This window comes from Crinia signifera, chromosome 1 (genome assembly GCF_055691185.1).
Source record: "Crinia signifera chromosome 1, ASM5569118v1, whole genome shotgun sequence".
NCBI classification, from domain to species: domain Eukaryota; kingdom Metazoa; phylum Chordata; class Amphibia; order Anura; family Myobatrachidae; genus Crinia; species Crinia signifera.
The window spans coordinates 240,980,352-241,003,753 of NC_139217.1; the positions used below are offsets into that span (position 1 = coordinate 240,980,352).

Below are 23,402 nucleotides of genomic sequence, written 5' to 3' on the forward strand. Positions count from 1 at the left end.
AACCTGAGGATAGCATAGAACATCTCGAGGTCATTTATGGAAGTTGCAAAGAAATGCATGGAACCCATACTGTAGCTTGCGGACATTAATGCTCATTGCTCACCAAAGGTAAGACCTCTATCCTTTGCTTTCAATTAAGTTTGACTTGCGATACAATTACAGAAAATGTAAATTATACAGTATAAGCACTGCATATTTGCTGCATCTATAGACTTGATTGTTTTTATATAAATGAAAAATGACCAAATATTTTATTATTTAAGTATATGTCAAGTGTATCTGAATTAATCAGGTAAACAATGTAGCTCTTTGTTGTAAATTTCTTGAAAACTGTAGACCTCCGCTCCCTCCACCCCTCACATCTTTAGTATACACACAGCACAGCTCTGTCAGAGCCATCACAGCAGGCAAGGGAGAAAAGTAGGGAGGCTGGAGGCGCAAACAATGAGCACCACAGCCCTCCCCCTCTCCTCGTCAGACCCTGCAGTTCATTTCAGGAGTCAGTGACTTATTTAAATGAAATATGACTAATCCTCTCTCTGACAGATGTCACCAATTTAGCAAGCGGCAGCGGCAAGGGAAGCGGCTTCATTTGCAAACGGCCCCTCCATAATGATTAGATGGGCAGGGATGTGTCAGGACTGGGAGGCAGACTAAACTTCCTCACTCTCTGTGGTCCGGATTATTTAACCTTATCACGACTGTAAGGCTTTTTTTTTCTTATGCTCATTGTTTGAAATCTCTTACAGATCACAGATTCATTCCATATTTAACATGTATAGTTACAAGACTACAAAGAAACAAACCTTGGATTGAAACCAGCATCTTCAGTTTGACATGTAGCATTAACCCATACATGTGCACTGAATGAAGCACAGTTACAGAAATATACAGCTATGCATGACTTGGTTATGTGGTCCCTGGGTCGACAATGTCAATGTCTAGGTCAAGAGTCACTAGGTCGACACAACTAATGGTCGACAGTGACTAGGTCGGCTCCTATTAATAGTTGACATACAAGCTTAAGGTTGACATGAATAAGGTCAACATACGTTTTTCATTTCGACCTAAAGCATGTGTTGGCCTTCTTAAATGACCATTAGGGTATGTCGACCATTCTTAGGAGTCAACCTAGTGATTACGGACCATCAGTGGTCGACCTAAACATTGTCTACCATCTATACCGTAACCCATTACCATCTGAGCTACCAAAGATTAGCTGGTTAGATAACATGCATGCATAATTTACAGCCTGTACTAATAATTCTATGGCAGAACCTTATTTACAATAAATCATAAAAGCAAATATGAATTACTGCTAGGAAGGAATCCCAGGGGCAGAGCTGGTCCTGGTCATAAACCATATAGGGGAATGCCTACTTTGAGTTCAAGGTGCCCAGCCACATGGCAGCTCCTCCAGTTACCCAGCACATGTTGATAGAAAGATACCCCAGCAGACATGAGCTCTCAGAATATGAGCTACAGTTAATGTTTCTTGTCACAATGTTACAGATAATTGTCACAATACCAAAGTTCTGAGTGTAGTGCCACTGCTGTCAGCTCCACTATGTAAGTGCCAGTGAGGAGGCGACCTGTGCAGTTATCATTAGAACATATGATTTGGCCAGGCGGCGTGCCAGGGCCTGCCACCAGTGAAGAGCTGGGGGGTATCAATCTGCAACCTTATTTTTTTTTTTTACAATGCTGGTTGCTTGGATTGGCTGCAACAAAAAGGTCACAAGCTAAAATCTTGCCTAAGGTACAAGTTAGTCAGTGCCAGCTCCGTATGTGAGGTTATGGAATAATCCATTGTCTGCTGTCCTGCCTGTCCTTCTCTAAGAGATGGCCACATGTTGATCACCACAGACATAATGTGTACTGAGAAATCACAAAGCAAATCACGCATAAAAACCAAGATGGTTTTAAAAGAATATAAATAGTACACCTATAGGATACCAACATAAGGAGGTTGCTGAGAACATATGAATTGTTCTCTTCGAAAGCTCAAGCTGAGCAGATTTGCATCATTTCTATAATTGGGCCAATTTTCATCATTCTAGAGAGTTATTCAACTTCCTGTATTAGCACAAACCAACAGAGTAATAAAGTATTGTGTAGATTCTGAACATTCTGTTCTGATTGGACACCTAGATCCTGTGTTTTCTTTCCGTGAGACGTGGAGCAGACTGCCGTTCAGCCTGGCTAAAGAGCTCTCTGCTTTTGCAGCTCCCCTGGCTGCCATATTCTGGGCTGCTAGCCTTATTTTGTATTCAAAACGGCACTGGCATAAACACATTGTTATGCTATTGCTGGATGGATGCCTCCCTTCCAGGTCCCATATTATAGTGAGTACCTTGAAGGTTTGAAAAAGTGATGCTTGACTGACTTATCATTGTTTACTACTAAATGATATCAGCATTCAAGCAGACTAGCTTTGCACAGACAGATAAATACACACAGTAGTGCAAACACAGAGCTAGATCTAGCTATTATTGAATAAAACATTGGCTGACATATAGATGGGACTTATGTGTTACTGTGTAGATTGATTTGTTCATAATATTATACTGTATGTACTGTACTCAGGATGACTTGTGGATTTCTGTAACTACCCAGAGTACAGCACCTAAAGTACTATTTCTGTATTCTAGAGAACTGTTTTACTATATGTCAGCATTGTTATATAACAGAATGAATGTTTATAGTTAATATAGAATGCTAATTAGCTCATTTGATTGGCATCCCTTCTCCAGTAGCTGCAAATGCACTGTATCTTGCACCTATCATTGATCGATTGGAGGGTCCTGGCTGGATTATTCCAGCTGAGATCACTTAGCAGTCCACACAGAAATCCTTTTGCAAGACAACAGCGAGTCTGTGGACGCAGCCAAAACCAACAGCCTCCAGGGCCAGCAGCCCAGCACCCCCTGTGTATCTCCCCTCCTTCTAAACATCCCCCTCTCAAAATCCTTTGCAGCATTATTCAATGGCTTAACTCTTGCACCATTGCTTCTGTTTACAGCATCCTCTTAGAAATACCCAGCCTTAGCTCATACAAATTTTAACATACAGAATAACTGTCCTACTAACTTGTGCTGGCCACAAACTAGTACACATGCTTCAGTTTCATTATGTAATATTTCAAAACATACAACTTCATTCTCCATTAGTTTATTCTTAAATCATTTAAGGGCATATTTAATCAATTGCAAGGTTTACCTTTTACCCACACGGTAATTACTGGGCTAATGCGCGCCAACCCATTCCGCATAAAATCCCATTCTCTGCAGAATCTGCATTTTAATTCTGTTTTCCTTACAGATCCCAAAGCTACGAGGAAAAACAATGCCTTTGGTAATTAGCGCACAGGAATTAAACAGCGACGACAATTAGCTGCGGGGTAAACCCCACAGTTTGTTAAAAAGGCCCCTTAATGTTTTTGCTCTACTCTTATTATAGGGGGTATTCAATTACTGATATTTAGACATATCAGCCAGGCCCTTTTCAATCCTGAACGTTTTCGTCTGGGACATGCCGCCGCAAATTCGATTTTTTTTCTTCAAAAGATGAATCTGCATTGTTGGAAACAGCCGCTAAATTGTTGCATTAGCATCCTTCTTAGGCAAAAATCTGTGGATTCGCCAATCCAATTTTTTTTTAACTTTACTTTTTTTACAGAATGTTTCCGAAGTTGAAAGATGACATTGAATCGGTCAAATGTAAATTTGTCCTGATCTTGTCGAAAACAGCTGATATTTCCGACAATTGACATATCGACCGACAATGAATAGCACTAATTTCAGCAAATCACAGACTCTGTATCACATGTACCTGAACATGTAACTGAATAGAGTAGCTGTCATCTTAGCCCTTACACAACACACTATACCAAAGAGTACACTAGTACTAAGTGTATATACTGTATTTTTAAAGTGCTGTCACTGATCATTTTTTCAAATTGCAAATTAGAAATCACACATTTAAATTATGACAGTAAATAGATTACCATTTGTTTAAATGATCTAGTGGTTTAAATCTGTTGTCTAACAGCAAAGTGTAATTCACTTTTTTTTCTCTCTCTCTCAAATACAGAGATCCTACTTTCCTTGGAAGCAATGACGAAAGATACAATATATCCAGTTCCATAATCTTCTCATGGTGTGTAAAAGTTTTCATAGAGTAAAAAAAAACCTAAAAAACTAAATGCAATTTCCTTCTCTTGCATTTCATTTGTTAAAAGAGCCTTGGTCTGTAAAACTGTTTGATGCTGCTCTACCCTGACCTTCTTCTCACAGGATATCCTCTGGACTTCCTGTCTGCTTTGGGTTTCAGTTACAGGGATGACCCATTGGGTCTGCCAAGTGAGCCATAACACAGTCAAATGGAGTGTTTAAGGGACCAAAGCCCTTTATCCACAACACTTCCACTTAGTCTTAGACCCTTTCAAGTCTCAGGTACATCTGGCACCGACTAGGCAGCTGCCGCAAAAGGAAAATTTGTAGCAATTAAATAAAAACAATTATTGTTGCATATAATCAATGTATAACAAGTGCAATATAGAAGAGGATTGCACAATGAGTCCTTCACTGGTCCGAGGTTCAGGTTAGGTTCCGAGGGCAGTGACGGATTACAAAATAGGCAGAGTAGGCACTGGCCTATGGGACCTGCAACAACGGATCAAAAAAATATTGATTTGATTAGGAAAGAAAATGACAGTCATGCTTACTTAAATTGTTTATGACTAAGGGCCTGATTCAGAGTTGATTGCTGAGAATTTGCAAATTGAGCTGTTGCTGAATGACTGCACATGCGTACCAATTGAATTGTGCATGTGGAAGGGTGAATAGTGACAGAAAATGTGTATGGATCCTAAACAGAATCCTCTCCTAATTTGACTGACAGGAAGCTGGCGTTTCGGGGTGGAACTGGTTGCAGCTTTCTGGGTGTGTCAGAAAAAAACCCACAGGTGTTAAGTTTGTGTGGATTTGTAAGTGGATTGTAAATTTTGCAAAGGGTGGTTACTCCTTCTATCTGGGTGACAGCTTACTCCTCACTGCAAATTCTCACATTAGACATACACTATGAATCAGGCCCTAAGTTAGGGCTGTATTCTGATTCTGCTGCTCCCACTGCTTGGTACAAGATGAGAACAACTGTACTGTCACAGAAAGAAGAGTTTACCATCCTCTGCCACACAGAAGGCCTTGAAAGTAAAATCTGGTACAAAGCTATACGACAACTCCACGTGGTAAATAAAAATATACACTTTAATAAGTTAACTTATAACATATATAAGAAACCTGAAAGATTACAGGCATTGTACTGTGTGGGACGTGGCTACAATGATGTGATTCAGCACATAACGGGTCATCGGCTACCCAGTCTGCCTACTTTAGGCTCTTAATTAGGTATATCCACCACTAATGAAGTAAATAAATAAAGGTAGTAAGTGTACACAGACAGAGTAAATGCATAAAGGGCTGGAGGTTATGATATAGTGTATTTAGGAATCCCCCCCCCCCCCAGTCTGCTGCATTAACCCTTTCAGCAGCAAAGTCAAACATTAATCCTTGTGAGCAAGGCTAACAAATATGGATAAATGCATTGCAAGTGCTGCATGAGCGGCATCACTGGCCTAATCCCAGCGTCTGCATACTCCTATCCCTGCTAGAAAGATAACATACACTGTCACTTGATCTTCATGCATTTAGTACCATTATTATTCCTAGATATCCATGCATCCGATGCACTGACACCGATGGAACAACTTATGAGAAAAGGGGGCACTGCATCGTACCCCCTTGACTAACAATGTGATTGCATACCAAAAAACGCCATTCCTCATGATGCTGGGGACAAGAAAACTCAGTGCCCTGACATCTGCTGTGGATGCCTGCTGCCATTGTAGAGCAGCGGTGGCAGAGTTCCACCCCCAAACACACACACACACACACACACCATCCCATCTATCAGGACACTGCGCTCTGTGGATGACGGGCCAGTGCTAAAAAAGAAGGCCAGAAGTCAACATAAGTCAGGGTTGTCTACTTTTGAAAAATCATTTCAGGGAGAAATGTAAAAGCGGGGTGGTGGAGGCCTTACGTCACCAGGGGGCAGGCCTTATATCACCAGGGGGCCCCTACAGTATTTGGTTAAGCATGCCGCCAGATTGGTAGTGGGGACAGTGCTGGTAGACCAGACAGAGGGGAGTCAGGGAAGAGAGCAGGGAAGGAATAGAGGGGCAGTGCCAGGAGAACAAGTAGAGGGGGGAGTCAGAAGGAGTACAAGAAATGAGTAGTGTAGTGGGGACAGTGCTGGAAAACCAGGGGAGAGAGCAGTGAAGCAGTAGTGGGGGCAGTGCTGGGAGAACAGGCAGAGGGGGAGTCAGGGGGAGGGCAAGGAAGGAGTAATGTATTGGGGACAGTGCTGGGAGACCAGGCAGAGAGGAGTCAGGGGAGAGGGCAAGGAATGATTAGTGGGGACAGACTAGTGCTGAGAGAGCAGGCAGAGGGTAGTCAGGGGAGAGAACACACATCAATATAACATGTGCAAGGGGTGGGCAGCCTACAGTACATTTCTTTGGAGAAGTATAGTGTTTATGCAGAGCCAAATGATGACTACATATACATACCTCCCAACACTCACGATTATAGCCGGACAGTCCCGATTACCGGGTCCTGTCCCGCTGTCCCACCCGCGGCCGGAGGTGTCTCGCTGCGGGGGGGGGGGGGCAGTTGGGAGCCCCCCCAATTTGACAGAATAGACGCTTTGCGCATGCGCACAGCGTCTATTCCCGGCCGAAAACGGGGACGCGGCTCATTTGCATAAGCAGTGCCCCTCATTTACATAAGCCGTGCCCCCTTTTGGACGCTATATTTCTGCAGCTACAAAGTTGCGAGGTATGCATATACTGTATTAGTCCAATGTTTCCTATTTAGTATAGAAAGAATATATAAAGCCAACCAGATTGCTCTCCTTGTGCTCTAATGTGGAATGCTTTTCTACCATAGACATTTAAACACACTTATCAACCAAAATAACAAAATCCAATATTTTTCCCAAGAACAAAATTGCCCCAAGCCACTTGAATAGAATAGAACATCACCTTCTAGAACATTACAATGCATTCTGTGCACTGAGACTTCTAGGGGACACAAGTCAAGTTCAGGAAACAAAACTATGTCTCGTTAGTTAGTTTCAGATGTTAAAAACTTTGGAGCTGTCTCTTTTTAATTACAGACATTTCCGCAGTTGGAAGTCAGGCCTTAGAAAGGGGAAATAAAAAGGCAGTGTTGTGGATTATAGATGGCATGTGGACTTCAGTCTTAACCCTGTGTGTCTAAATGAAGAGAGCGCCTTACTAGATACATGGGCTTACTTATTAAATGTACATTTGTGGTTAGAATGCTCTCATATGTATACATACAGTACAGTATGTATAAATAGACTTACAAGTGATACGTTATAAAGAATACTTAATGCATGGCTGCTTTTCTAGATTTTCTTTTTCTAGAATTGTTATATGGATTTGTATTAGAATCATATTAGCACACATTGAGCCCTTCTACATATATTTGCAGCCATAATATCATTTGAAAAACATGCGCAACATCAAATAATTTTTGCCAGCTAAGTGCACGATGCTACTGTAGGTTTACTTTGCATGATAAAACTAACCGGGCATCAATCGGAAAGCATAAACGATCAGCGAGGAGCAGAAGTTTGCACTTGAGAACTGAGAACATTCTGGGGCAGATGTACTAACCCCCTTTAGCGCTTCTCAAATAACGGGTCCCGCTTCTCCTGCATAACAAGGAGAAGCGGGTACCCTTTATTTGCTAATGTATTAACCCCCTGCAAGCTGATAAGGAGAGCCATTATGCCTAGTGTTAACGGCTCTCCTTATCGGCTCCCCCGGCGTCCTGCGCAGTGTGCTTTCCTCCCCCCTGCCCTCTGTCTGGGCATGCGCGAGATCTCGCTAAAACCGCGAGATCTCCAGTGCAGCCTGAGCCAGAAGCAGGGCTAGCGTTGTCCCCACAATGGGGGATAGGACAACGCTAGCCCTGAGCTGGCGTAACTCGGTGGGCTGTCACTAGTGCACGTTAGGTGTGCTTGTAATACATTAGGGAAATCATAATCCCCCCAGATAACCAGCGTTAAGTGCATTTCTGCACTTAACGCTGGTTCATACATCTGCCCCATTGTGAGGCGCAACAGTGAGGCTTGAGTAGTGGCAAGATAGAGGTGTACATAGAGTTTGCAACTTTAAATTGATCTTTGCGGTTACACCCTCTAGGCAGGGCCAGATTAACAATAGGGCGGATGGAGCTGCAGCTCCAGGCCTCCACGTAAAAATAGACCATCAACATGACAGCATGCTGATCACCAGATACACACCAGCTGGCCACATGATTAACCATAAAAGTATTGCAATTTTGTTTATATTCTACACGTGTGCAATTTTTGAACTTTTACATAAGTGGGCAGACACTGGGGCGTATAGTGTATGGGTCCTACATGCCTACATGACATTGGCCTCGCCCCCTTCACGTTTTAGAATAGGCCCTTGAACATTTCCAGCTCCAGGCCCATTATGCCCTTAATAAGGCCCTCTCTCTAGGTACAAATAATTGGCTGTTGGTACAGTAATAGGAATACACAGGCAGAGAGTATGGTGGCTGCTACTGACCTGCACAGTCACTAACCTCCATACTGTGTAGTGAGCCTACGTTTTACTTGCCCTACAGACTAACCCTAGCATGCCATCCCTGTGCATTCAGTTTATTGGGGTGTTCCGAATGCTCTTCAGTGGAAAAAAGGCACTTCTAGGATTCAATCAACAAAAGTGCCTCATGTAATTGTGCCCTACCAATGCCTTTTAATCTAACTAACCGAAGCCATCAAAAAGCTACATAAATCAAATGATTTTATGATTTTTAAGTGGTAGTAAGAGGCTTGGCTATTAATGTTGTACACTGTTTTGTCTTTCTCTCACTGCACCCTAAGGTGCACTGGCTTGTGGTGGAGACAGCTTTGAGATTAGGTATACCTTCATAAACGTGAGCAACGATCTATACTTTACTGGAAAAATATGCTGGGTGTGGTTACACTATACTGTATCTATATATATATATATATATATATAGCAACTACTGTATAGCTAAATAATGACGCAGAAAAATAAAGTCATCTATCAAGTCCAATGGCTTCTACCAGGGGCCCTTTAGTAAACATTATCTAGATCCCTGACAGACAATGTCTAGGTTGATAGTCAATACTGTAGGTTGAATCAAAAAGGTCGACATGTGAAAATGTCAACATCAGTTTTTAGGGGGGATTTTTTTTTCAGTTTTTTCCCTCAATATAGTTTTTTCTAACATTAAATCTTTATTCCAAATTATATTATGATAATAGGGGGGTCCAAAAAAGGGAAAAGGGAGCAACAAGAAAGGGAAAGGGGATTGGAGGGACAGGTCATACAAAGGCATAATCTAGACCTGGGGTAGCCAACTCCAGTCCTCGAAAGCTACCAACAGTTAATGTTTTCCAGATCTCCTCACAGAATCACAAGTGAAGTAATTAGCTCCACCTGTGGATTTTTGAAAATGTTTCAGCTAGTAATGAGTGCACCTGTGCAGCAGCTAGGTTGTCTGGAAAATGTGAACTGTTGGTAGCTCTCGAGGACCGTAGTTGCCTACCACTGATCTAGACAGAAGGTAATGAAAACAGATTACAAACATTTAGATTAAGCATTTGAGTCCACTGACAGAAGTTCTTTCAAATTTAAGGAAGGATAAGAGTACTGATAAGACATAATTTTGGGGAGGAGCACCATTCCCTCTAACATACGCATGCCACGAGAGCCATTTCATAAAAGGATGAGAGGGATTTCTGGAGTAAGATGTCTAGAATTTCCATTATAAAACGGAATTGGGTTTTGGAGATAAAATGCTGTCAAATGGGGAAAGGAAGGTGGCTCTGGCATATAAGAATATGACCAAGAACAGAACAGACAGGCTTGGGTACCAAACTAGGGTGCCAGTGCAGTAGAGCTATAGAGTGGTCTAGAGGTATTGTAAGACCTAAAACATCTTGTATGAGGGCAAACACTTTCAACCAGAAAGGTTGTAGAATGGAGCATTCCCAGAAAACATGGAAAATAATACTTTAGGATTGACAGAGGAGCTGGCAGAGTTTGGAGGTGGCAGGCCATATTCTATGCTGTTTAAATGCATTTCAGTATGATTGGTACATGTAGATTGGGAGAAATAGGAGAGGTGGATAGTCTCCCACTTCTCGAAGGTGAAGTAAGCTTAAGGTCACTTTCACAGCTAAAATTAGATGAGGATTTAATCAATCTATTCAAAATACGGTCCGAGGGAGCACTAAAGGTATAAGGACCACTGCCAGTTGTGTCCACCCAATGTTTACATTGAGATTAATAATACTAAGCTGATGAGTCTAGGGTAATTTTAGCACCAAGATCAGTAAATTATATAAGGGAGGATGGGGAGAAGAAATCTGCAAGAGACTCAAATCCTAGACATTCCCAATAGGAGATGGGAAGATGGGGCAGTCATTAATCTAGGGCATTTCTTTTTTTTTGACTTTTTCATCTTGGGCAGTACGGATGGTGTAATGGTTAGCATTACTGCCTCACAGCACTGAGATCATGGGTTCAATTCCCACCATGGCTCTAACTGTGCAGAGTTTGTATATTCTCCCTGTACTTGCGTGGGTTTCCTCCGGGTACTCCGGTTTCCTCCCAATATATATATATATATATCCAAAAATATACTGGTAGGTTCATTAACTCCCAACAAATGAACCCTAGAATTAATGTGCGCGTGTATATGTGATAGGGAATATAGATTGCAAGTTCAACTTGGCAGGGACTGATGTGAATGGTAGGTAATGCTAAATAAATAATACTTTAGCATCCACATGGAGTACAATTGTGAATGGTAAAGATTGCAGACTGCAGCGCGGTGAGGCACCTGTCCCAACGCATGGCAAGCGAAGAGAGTTACAAAGTATAATAATTAGGGCTCTTCTAACTTCGGTGTTGACACTCATACAAATATATTTTTTTAAAGTAATATCAACATTTACCGTGCTGAAATTTAGCTTGAGTCGTCTTTTTGTCAATATGGAGCTTTTGCTGTTGATTGAATGACTGTCGACCTAGGCATTGTCTGTGAGCTATACCGACACAAAGCTCCCATGGACCAGAAGGTCATGCACAGCTAATAAAGCAGTATGGAAATTATGTTCCTAGAAATGATTCCTATTTTTGGATTTGGTTCATTGCATAGTATTTTATAGAGAAAAAAAATATAAGAAATGTAGAAAAATGATCAATTCGGATTTATTGCACACCTAATGACTTTACTTTGCATTATAATAAAGCCCCAGATCAATGCTTTATTTAGAAATATTTTATTATTTTTGGAAACATTTTCTGCTTAAGTGATTTCTAGATAAAAACAAAGAAAATATGTGAATACACACTGAAGGTTGTTCTAGCATTGAACACGTTCCCTTTAATGTATCCACTCCAGTGTAGAAGGTGTTATATAAAGGGGATCTTAAAGATCAGCAGGGAAATTTTCCAAACAAGGAACTTGAAACAATTTGCTTTCTTGGCACCAAGAGTTCCCACTTTGTCTTGTGGCTCTGTGCAGGAAGCAGAACACTATGTTTAATTGACAGCAACCTGATTAGCTAACTACAGGAAATAAACAGAGACTGTCTTCAGTCAACCTGCTTCCAATCTGCACATTTGATCCATGAGTTCTCTCAGGGGCAGTCTCTCCCGCCTGTAACAAATTTATGAGGCCTGTCAGTATGGCATTAGTGTGTATCAGTGGGCAATGAATAAGGTCTAACTGCTCTAATGTTCTTCTCACAATGGCACAGCTCCTCTGTTCTTGATAGCATTGATTATCTTTGCTGTTTAAACACCTCAAATCTTAAAAGTAATGTCTCAGTCAATTCCACTTAACTGACTGCATTGTCCAAAATATGTGAATATGCCTAGCAGAGAGGCTAATAAGGTGACGAAGATGGTTGGGGTCCCATACAAGGAATTCTAGAGTTGTTTCTCTTCAGCTGTGGTGGCAAGTACTACTTTGTTCCTTCTTTTACTGGAAAAAAAATATATAAAAACCAAACACAAAAAGGAGACTATTCTGGTTCACTCGCAAAGGCAAATTCCTTCTCAAATGGACAAAACCATGTGCACTGCAGGGGGGGCAGATGTAACATAGTCAGAGAGAATTAGATTTGGGTGAGTTATTTTGTTTCTGTGCAGGGAAAATACTGGCTGCTTTATTTCTACACTGCAATATAGATCTCACTTTGAAGTAAAACCCCACCAAATCTAATTCTGCACATGGTTTTGTCCATTTGAGAAGGGATTAGCCTTCCAGAATAACCCCCAAGATCTCAACCAGATGTGATTCAAGAGAGTGGCAGGCCCTTGTGCCATCTCGGTTTGCAGTATATAACAGCAATAATCCATGTTTTTTGGCAGGTATTCCTCTACAGACATAAGGCTTTCAAGCTTTCCCCATTGGCTAATGTTGTCCACAGACATGGGGCCAAATGTAATAGTGTGAGAGATTTTGGGAGAGTTTTTCCATTTTTTTTAAAGCAGCAATAAATTGCATGGCTAATAATAATTTATTTTATTTTTTTGATTTCCGTTTAAAAAAAAAAAAAAGTGAAATCTCTCCCTAAATCTCTCACACTATTACATATGGCTCCAGGTCTGTGGACAACATTAGCCAATGGGGAAAGCCTGAAAGGGACCAAAGTGCAGTCCATGTTGAGACTAATGGGGACTGCAATCTTTAAATTGTATTTTGCATAATGCAAGAGAAATCTCCTACATTAGGATCTTGTCAAATAACAATGACTACTAAACAATGTGTACAATGCAGTTTCTGCCTTTTTTTTTAATAAAAGGAGCTTAATAAATAAGCTACTATATATTAATATTTGATAGAAAAAATGTTGAGGATAAAAAATTCCCATCACCAATAAGAACTACACATTGAAAGGGGAGGCCAAGAGTAGGCACCAATTACCTAGAACCGGATTGAAATAAGGGCCAGGGTTAGATGTGAAAGGGTACAAATGCATGCACCTACGCACAGTTGTTGTTGGATGCCCTAGAGACTGAATTCAAGGACTCCGTGCCCAGGAACGGTCTTTCATACCTTTTGGTACTGTATGGACTATTCCCAGGCACCCACACATATGGGGCGACCCAGGAAGCCTGGCGCCTTATAAACTGTGTTAAGGACCCTTTGTGGTTTGCCAGAAATCGTCTCATATTGCGGAGGGAGAGAATGTCCGTTCAGGACTGCCGCAGGCTGGTTCACAGCCTGCTCAGAGACTATTCCATTTCGGATAGCCCTGAGGAAGAAGAGGACTAAACCCCTTTTCTTCTGGTCCTTTCCCCTTGTTTGGACTGTTTTATAAGACTTTGGGACCGTGGCCCCTTCCCCCTCACTTCACAATGTCTGTTGTTTTGTTGATGTATTTCTATTTAGTGCCCTCCCCTTATATGTGTCTGTCTGGTCAATAAAGCTTTGGGCATGTGATTCCTCCTCCCTCACCCCCCTACCCTCCACACCCATAGTCTTGTATACTGTTGTGTAAATGTTACCGTTAGAATGCATAGTGCATAGTATAGTCTATAGTGTGAGTTTATCTTGTACTGTATTTTATAATATGTACTATACTGTTTGCATGTGTACTGTGTTTTGGCTGTGCTGCAACACGGTATATGTGTGATATTTGTTATCATCTGTTTCTTTGCATTCTTTATGTACAATAAAGACCTGCTTTTTCAATAAAAAAAAAGGGGACAAATGCATGCATAGTCATTTTAGTGCAGAGGAATTTGGCTGCACACTCCTCAGTAGGACCAGCGCCAATTGCATGTCACATTAAATAGGAACTGTAGGAACAGGCTACACATGTATTCACACTCAAATCTAAATTTCAGTGTAAAGATAAAGCTGTCCAGCATTTATAGGCTACATTTTCTCTGAAAAAAAAAAAATAAAACATACATTTTTTGCATTGCAACATGGTTTGCCAGTAACTTTTTTTTTTTACTTTCCTCCGCAGTTCAGAATCAGACCCTATGTGGACTGTGGATATGTTGGACTTATTTTGTTTATGTACAGTTAATAATTATCCTACTCTTCTAATCAGGCTGAACTACATTTTATATACAGTAGTTGAATGAATTGAATAAACTGGATGTTCTATTTGGAGAAAGAGTTCATAGTCTGAGATGAAAGACAGTTCTAATGGTGCCCACACACATTTCAGCCTATACAATGTGTTCTAATGCGATATGGCTTGTACAAACAGTGTGATTTATTTTGAACCACATGCGGTTTGAAGTACACCCAATTTGGACGGGTGTGGATCGTTTTATCGACCACACAAAGGTCGACAGTCATTAGGTCGACACGTTGGGTCGACAGGCAGGAATGTCGACAGGGTTCTAGGTGGACATAGTTGAAGGTCGACAGGTGTCTAGGTCAACATGGTTTGTGTCGACAGGTCGACATGGTTTTTCACTGTTTTTTACCCGAATGTCGATACAGTCGACATGGACAGTGTTCAAAGTCAACCGCAGCCCCTCGCAATTATCTATCTATCTATCTATATGTAGATTTCTGAGTGGCCGGCACTCCACTTATAATTTGGTAGACCTGGGTGCTCCTAGATAATCAACGGTGTGAGGGCGGAACTCCAAAGATAAACGATGCATAGATAAAGTTATTTACCAACATTTCAAATGAATTTTAACATTTTTCGTACGAAACGCGTTGGAGCCTGGCCTGGCGTTGGAGTCCTTGTCCATCCGATGCAAGTGAAGCAGTGACGTCTATGAGTGTAACCGCTCTGACTGTTCAGTGTGTATAACTTAACAACTGTGTATGCTGTTGTCTAGCGGTTGTTGAACCGCCTATTGTGGTACGTGATAACGGCCTGATTTTATGCAAGACAAAAACTGCTTTTTATAAATAAATGTCTTTATTTTATTGCACTATGGAGCGCTCTGATTTATCTTCCTAGAAATTCTACACCTGTGAATTCAGGTGACTTGGAGCTGCCGGGCTAACTGAAAAGACCCAGAGTGCACTTTGAAATTGATTGGGACGGACTATTTTCCGTTGTGTGTGCATAATCACACTTATTCCATGGTCTAAAAGGTTTTATCTCTTCGCACTTACTGTATATTTTCTTTGTATATATATATCTATATAGCTAACTAACTACCCCTCACCTCTATTATTTATTTATTTACAGTTTCTTATATAGCGCATACATATTCCGCAGCGCATTACAGAGAATATTTGAACACTCATATCAGTCCCTGCCACAGTGGAGCTTACACTCTATATTCCCTACCACATGTGCACACAGACATTCTAGGGATAATTTTGTTGGGAGCTAATTATCCTACCAGTATATTTTTGGATTGTGGGAGGAAACCGGAGAACCCAGAGGAAACCCACGCAAGTACAGGGAGAATATACAAACTCTGCACAGTTAGGTTCAAGGTGGGAATCAAACCCATGACCCAGCACTGTGAGGCAGTAATGCTAACCATTACACCATCTCAAGTACCACCACTGACCACTAGAGGCCACTCAATGGACCAAATTACTCCTATGTGTAAAATAAAAATGTCGTAACAGAAAGTGGAAGCTATTTTTACAGGGACACTGATCTGTTTCAAACTTGCTGGATATGGAGAGAGGGAGCTGTGAAGACAGATTAGAGGTACAGCAGATAGGGACTGGGGGTGGGGTGGAGAGTTTGTGGTGTAAAAACTGTCAAAGTGAAAGTAAAAATTGCCAAAGCTCGAAGTGAAACTACATTGCAGAAGCTGTCATGTTGATGGGCTTTTAACTAGTAAGCTATATAAAACATAACCATTTGTTTTCGATTATTGATTTCATGGAATTTAATCATCTTAATACATGATTATTGCTTTGAGAACAGACATTTGGGTACTTGTTTCCTAGCACAGCGCCCATCGCATACCATCGCATGCCTTAATTAGTGGTATGCGATGGGACCCGATTTTCGGGTTCTAAGAGCCGCACTGTACAATTTTAAAATCGCATGCCATTAAAATGGCATGCAATGCGATCGATACGATGATTTAATTGTACATGCATGCTGATGGGTGGTTACTATGTTAAATGCACCCCCATTGTTAACGCCACCGCCACTATCAATGCCAACCCGAAGCGTGGCGAGCGCAGCGAGCCCGCCAGGGGCGGCGGTACGCGTCCTCTGACCTTTTCATACCCCCACTATCCACGTCAGCGTGGAGTTGATTTTATATAGTGTGGCGAGCTACCGAGCCCGAAGCGTGGCGAGCGGACGCGGAATACATGTGAAGTTATCCACATCGCTCCGCTGCGCTCGCCACACTATATAAAATCAACTCCATGCCGATGTGGATAGTGGGGGTATGAAAAGGTCGGAGGACGCGTACCGCGGCTACTCGTGGGCTCGCTGCGCTCGCCACGCTTTGGGTTGGCATTAATAGTGGCGGTGGCATTAACAATGGGGGTGCCTATAACATACTAATCACCCATCAGGGTGATTGTACAATGAAATCATCGTTTTGATCGCATTGATCGCATCTCATGGCATGCGATCTGGTCGCATGCAATGCGATGCAATCAAAACGATGTAATAAGATTAAAATCGTGGGCGCCGTGCTAGGAAACAAGTACCGACATTTGTTTAGTGCCCACAGTTACTATGAGTGATTATGTAGGCTGCCTAGCTTACAAGATCCCCTGTTGGACAGGGGATGGGAAAAATATGTACAGTTGTAAGATGGCGCCCCTAGTGTTGATCTTGCTATTAGATAAAAAAAGCCATACAATATTTATCTTCTCGAAAGCATGTAAAATAAATCCATATATTTCAAATATTTATTATAAAGTATCTTATTCAAACATTGGTGGCAACATTCCAGATGACAATGGAATTCTTTGTGGTATTTCAGACACTTGAAAAAATGATAATTCAATACAGATCAGAAAATTCGGGAAGAGTTGTCTCCTTCAGGAATGAATGTCATCTCCTGAAGGAGACAACGCTTCAAGAATTGTCGGATCTGTATTGAATTATCATTTTACCCTCAATTTTATTTCAAGAAAGGCAGCCAATCCCACCATAAATTCTGACCAGACTAAGGGATGGCCCTATAGGAGGAGTAAAAAGCCTTGTTCTTCTCCATATACTGTACTATTGGTCAAAGTGAAGTCTTCGAGTATCCTTGTAAGCAGGTCTATAAGAAGACCGTTTCTCTCAGCCTGAATATCCACCTAAGTAGCAGGAGGAGTGTTGGTTGAGTGTTTGGTTAAGAACAAGTAAGAATAATCCAAAGAGACTTTTTTTGCTTCAGGCATTCCAATTATCTAAGGATCCAGTAACCAACATATTGTGAATACACTCTTCTTGTGAGAAATTGTCAGAAATAAATCTCTATATCTGCAAACCCCTGATAAAGTCCCAGAAGGGGACGAAACGCATTTGATTTTCTTGTCTGCTATATTCAAGTGTCTGAAATACTAGAAAGAATTCCATTTTCATATGGAATGTTGCCACCAATGTTTTAATAAGAGACTTTTCAATAAATATTTGAAATATATGGAATTCTTTTACACGCTTTCGAGAAGATAAATATTGTAATGGAGCCCACACACGCACCGATCCCGGCGTGCGTTGTGGGCTTAACTAGCACACATAGCATCGCATCGTATGCCTTGTGCATACGATGTGCATGCGATGCGATGCTATGCTAGAAAAAGCTAGTACAAAAAGTATGTGCAGCACATACTTTTTGTACTGTACGATGAGGTGCCACGGGAGCGCGGCAACTGTGCGTGTGTGGGCTCCTTAAGGCTTTTTTGATCTAATAGTAAGATCAACACTAGGGGCGCCATCTTAGAACTGTACTCCACATGATTATTGCTACTTAATTTCTTAGCCAACCATTATATACAGTAACTGTTCAAAGCAGGTAAAGTTACCTGAATAACTTGTCACTGTGCTGCCAAATAATTGATATTCTTCCTAGCGCTATGTACTGTATATTACACCTTTACCTGTAAGAAAAAAAACATTTTCCACTGCCTTGAAAAACCCGGCTTTTAGCACATGTATATGCATCAATCTGGGTTTTTACTCAGGGTCCCAAAAATAAAAAACACGGATAAGGTGCAGTATAAATGGATAACTTGGGTCAAAATCAGAAGATGTCTGTGAAAGCTGTCACCAGGGAAGAAGAGATTACAGCCTCCCATCACCAAGCACGCGTACTGCACCTGTGTGCACAGTGTGCATTGCGCCAGCCCAGGATAATTCAGTGGGAAAGGGGCAAGTCCCAGGTCTGACCCGGCTTGGAACCATGTTCCAATATCCAGGTTAGACCCTGGACCAAAGGTGTAACTACCATAGGTGCAGGGGGTGCAGCCGCTATGGGGCCGAGAGCTGAGAGGGGCCCACTTTGCCTGTCAAAGTATCATGTGCTGTATACATTTTTCAGCATTAGGTGATAAATAGGGGCCCACATGTGTCTAGTTACGCCACTTCCCCGGACTTTGGAGGAAAAGGGGAAGGATTTTGGATAGCTCACGTTTCAGAACACTGAACCAAAGAAGAAGGAATTCTGATGTTGACCAAATAAATTTACTAACATACAAAGACAAATACTGTACAATGATAAAGGTATACCAATGTTTATAAGGATGTCCGTGGATTCCAGCTGCTATGGGATATACAGTATTGGTATAATAAATCTAATGGTCAGATCCATTACAGATCTAGCAAAATATGCTTCATTCATAAGAAGAATTCGTTTTTACCTCATTGTCCCTAAAATCCTGTTTTTCCATCCTACCTATAATCACAGATTTGTGAGAGGAGGCTGCTGCTGGTGAGATGCACTGCTCAGTGGAGACAAGGGTGCCATTGTATTGCACACATAATATTGCATCATCCAATGCTGCACTACGTAAAACACCCTGTTTAATTAAGATCCACAGCATACATATTGAAAATGAATAACTTATTATATTATATATATATTGTTTCCTTCTGATTTAAACAAAGAATACATTTTTGTAATCCCCAAATAGTGTTATTTGACTTTTATATGAAAAAGTATTTATAGTGAAATTAGCAATATCTATAAAGATAACAAATATCATTAACAGATATATGAAGCACCTCCTTTCCAGGGTGCTACCTATGCCACGAACTGTAAAAGTATGAGGCCCATGGTTTTATTTTTCTTAGTGTCATCTGTCCTTTCTATCACCCCCACTCATTTCCCTCCCCCTCCCTTTGTCTATTGTTTATCCAGATCTAACTAACCCTGGGCGGGCTGAGGGCGCCTGATGCCTCACACAGTCTCAGAGCGGGCTCCGCTTTTCCATATTCAAGACAGCGGCTGCCATGGCAACCAGGCCTAAACCTGCCAGCTGACCTGCGAGGCAGACTGGCTTCTGAAGCAGTATGTCTCCGTTCAGGAGAATCTCATTAATTCTAAAATAGAAATCTTTTATGCATACAGCGTACCTACCCCCTCCCTCGCTAAAGGAACAAAGATTTTTTTTTTAAATATATATATTTATGCTAGTAGCAAAATGTGTCCTAGGCAATTTTATTTTAAATTATTACTAATGTAGAGTACATTTTATTTTGCTTTTACATGTATGGCACTAGGCAATTTACAAACAGGTCAGTAGCCGTCCTTTTAATTGTATGAATAATTAAATAATTTATTATCATTAACTCTATTCAACAAACATACTGTATGTGGCTAAGTTTCTGTTTATGTCACTACTCATACTTTAGGTGTTAAAGTTTTAATCACATTATTTTAAAAAGTTTCATATTACTAGGCTAACCATACTATCCCTTTAAACCAGGACACTCTCGAATTCTGTAGCTGGCTGTATTTCATCTGGTGTTAATCAGCCACAGAACCTGTGTAATCTATGAGTAAATGAGATGGCAGGTAAGCCTACACATAACTTGAGTGTGTTTGAGTGATTCTTTTTTATTATTCTTTAGCAGTTGTAGTCAGATACTGGTTTATGGAGTTATACTAGGAAATTCTACAAGTGTTTCCAAGCATCCATCCCTGTAGTTGCCTGGCGCAAAGCTTTGCGTAAACAGCTTACCTAGATGTTGACAACAGCTGCGCATGCAAAGTGTGTGGACATTTCTTACACTGCATTGCTTTACTGTAACACAAGACCATTCATTAATAGTCATTCACAGGACACCTATACCTAAAGGGGCATACCCACAGGATGATTCTTGTCTATTTTCTAAGCGATCTGTCTTGATTACTTAGAAATTAAGCACAAATCTCTCAGTTTATACAGGCCATAGCTATGGTGATGCGCAATTCTGTGCGTTGCAATCGCCGGCACAGACATTTAGCATATGCAAGCAAAATCTAGTTAGATTGCCTAGCAAGTGCATACAAATCACTGGTTACAACAGATCACTTAGCATACATTAAATTCACCATCGGTACTCTCATGCTTAACAACCCTTAACACTTTAACTTACTAAACTTATCTAAAAATAACGACACGGACACAAGTGCTGGCGTTTCAAAATAACGAATGTCAAATTTATTTTGACAACAGACTAAAGACTATAATATTGGTGGCGGCACTAAAGAAAGGTCAGATTAAAGAAAAGGGGGTGGGTAGGATCACCATAGCATTCACACACCGCTGGTGACCAACTCTCCCAGCCAACCACCAGTGTTGGTGGTGGCAGCCATCTTCCGTGCACAGAAATATGGCTCGTGACAATCGATGCCTGGAGAGCGCACCCACTAATCTACACTCCATCTACGCAATTGACCGTTCTTTACCGCAGCCCAAGGAAGAAATAGAGACAGAAAATAGGGATGGGTGGGTGGGGAAAAACCTCCAGAGAGGAAGCTACTCTCTAGTCAGAAGACCCTTCTCCCCTACTAACTCCTCCCACTGCACCCATTAGCTGCCAGACGCAGCCCTTCCTATCTCAAACTGTTCACATAATGCAGCATGATCCCCCTTCGGTGATTTATGTCACCTCCAGCTTAATCAGCCATCGGTGCTCCTGGCTGTGTGTATGTACGGGTGACACAGACATCAGGGAAATCGTGTAGCCTACATTCCTTAGCACAGATCGCAGAGCACACATCACTCTGTGTGTGTATGCCTTTTAACTGTGGACTGAACCCATTTGGGTAGAAAAAAAAAACAAAAAGCAAAACTTGGTGTGTTTTTGATGACAGAAGTGACGTGTCTGGTACTTTATCTCTCTCTCTCTCTCTACTTTATAACTTTCCAAGGGTTAGTACATCTCTCCAAGAATAAGTACTAAAACTGTCAAGGAATAAAGCATGCATGCTTTATTTATTATCTTTAAAAGAAAACAGTTAACAGCATTAATATGAATGTAACCAATTTTTATTGACATTCAATATCCTATCTAACATGTCACTAAATAAGTCAAACGTGTGCCAGTGTGACATAAGTTATATTTGGCAAAATATAAAATACTAAGAAACATTTCCAAAAATTGGCATCCTCACACACCCACATCACCAGCATGCCACCTTCTACACTGTAACACACCCACACCACCATTCTGTCACCCTCCCCTGGCCACAGGTTAGAGGGTGACAGGACTGGTGGTGTATGCATGTAATAGGGCCACTTTTTACTAGTTTTCCAGGGACAGTTTAAATTCCACATCCATGACACCAGGGAAGGGCATTGTAGTGGACTTGGCATAAAGTCGTAGATACAACTGCAGGAAAATACTGCAGGTTGCAACTGTGTCCAACTCAGAATCAGACCCTATGAGGAGGAATCCCACCCTTTCAATAGATGCCACCCCCTAAACCGACCCCTTCTCCATGAGGGTTGCTTTCAGAAATCCCGGGCTTGTTTTACATCCCAATCCATCCGAGCCACAGATGGACCCACAGACACACCAGCCAATCAGAACTCCGCCCCTGTGCTGAGCATGATTTCCATAACATACCTATCCCAAAGCTTTTGAAAAGATGACTTTCTCCACTTACACAATACACTACCATATAACTAGCTGTATGGAATGGTAGCAATACAATGTCAATTCATTTCTACCTACTTCTTATTATAACTTGGATTACAAATTAGCAGGTTAAAAAGTACTGATAATTAATGAGAAAGACAAAGTGATACAGGGACTACTATAAATGTAAGATTTATTTTTTAATTGATGGAAATGTGCAGCTCATAGGAAATCCTTTTCTAAAAATATGCACAACTTCCTTAATATCACAACTGGTCTTATGGACCAGTCATTCACAGGGTCACTAGCTGGTATGCCAGGCATTGCCAGTTTACTTTACTCTTCTCTTCTCACTGTCTCTATAACACTCTTATCTCATCTCTCTGTCTCCCTCACTTTCTGTCATTCCATCTCTTTCCCCATCTCACTCTTGCTATATATAACATGTAACTCTCCCATTGCTTTCACCACCACTGCCTCTTTGATGAGCTCCTTGGTCTTCTTGCATCAATGTACAGCTGCCTTTACAGGTTACCCCAGGCTGGGTAACACAGTACGACATTAGAGGCAATTGGAGCCGTAAGCAGGTGTAGTGTAGGCACACACCACCATTCGTCTCCACTGCTCATATACTAGGTGGACAGCGATCAGAACTAGAAGTCATATGTAGTCATGAGCAAAAGGCTTCCATATTTTAAAATCAAATCCATGCTTGCTTATGTAGTGTGCTAGTGCATATACACAGCAATGAAATGTTTGCTTTCTTTATTGGACTTATTTTTATGGGACAAACCACAGGTAATCCATATAAATGGATTCCCCTGTAACACCAAATGAATTACTGTTAAAACTTTAAGTATGTATTTGACATACAGTATATTCTATCAGATAATGGTTAGTAAGTTCTTAGCACCCACAGCAAGTAACGTTATGTCCTGTTCCCTGTCCATGGTACTGAAAGGAATAGGCGGTATGATAGGTCATTACCCTACATTTAACCATAACAAATACTTACTCTCCAAGACAAATATCTAGTTAACAGAATCTGTACATATTGGCTATAGTAAATAGACAGACACATACAATTATAATGTAGGACCATAATGAATGTACTTAAACATATCAGACATCATACAAGTTGAGCCATTCAGCTGTTAGTGCCAATGTGACTTCCATTCTTATACATACTGATTCAGCTAATCAGCTGTATAAATCTATGCATTGTTTCCTATGATAGGAAGTTGAACATTCTTTCAATACACAAAATA

At 41.1% G+C, this 23,402-nt stretch overlaps 1 protein-coding gene and 1 long non-coding RNA gene across 2 annotated transcripts in view; one reads left to right on the forward strand and one right to left on the reverse strand.

Annotated features, from left to right (window-relative positions):
* The window catches only part of SSBP4 (single stranded DNA binding protein 4), a 360,544-nt gene that overhangs the window by 111,103 nt on the left and 226,039 nt on the right, over nucleotides 1-23,402 (reverse strand). The window lies entirely within an intron of this gene.
* On the forward strand, nucleotides 598-19,716 carry LOC146027511 (uncharacterized). Its single transcript, XR_014454915.1, has 3 exons — nucleotides 598-703; nucleotides 4,093-4,158; nucleotides 19,427-19,716. It is a non-coding gene; the product is annotated as an uncharacterized LOC146027511 (long non-coding RNA).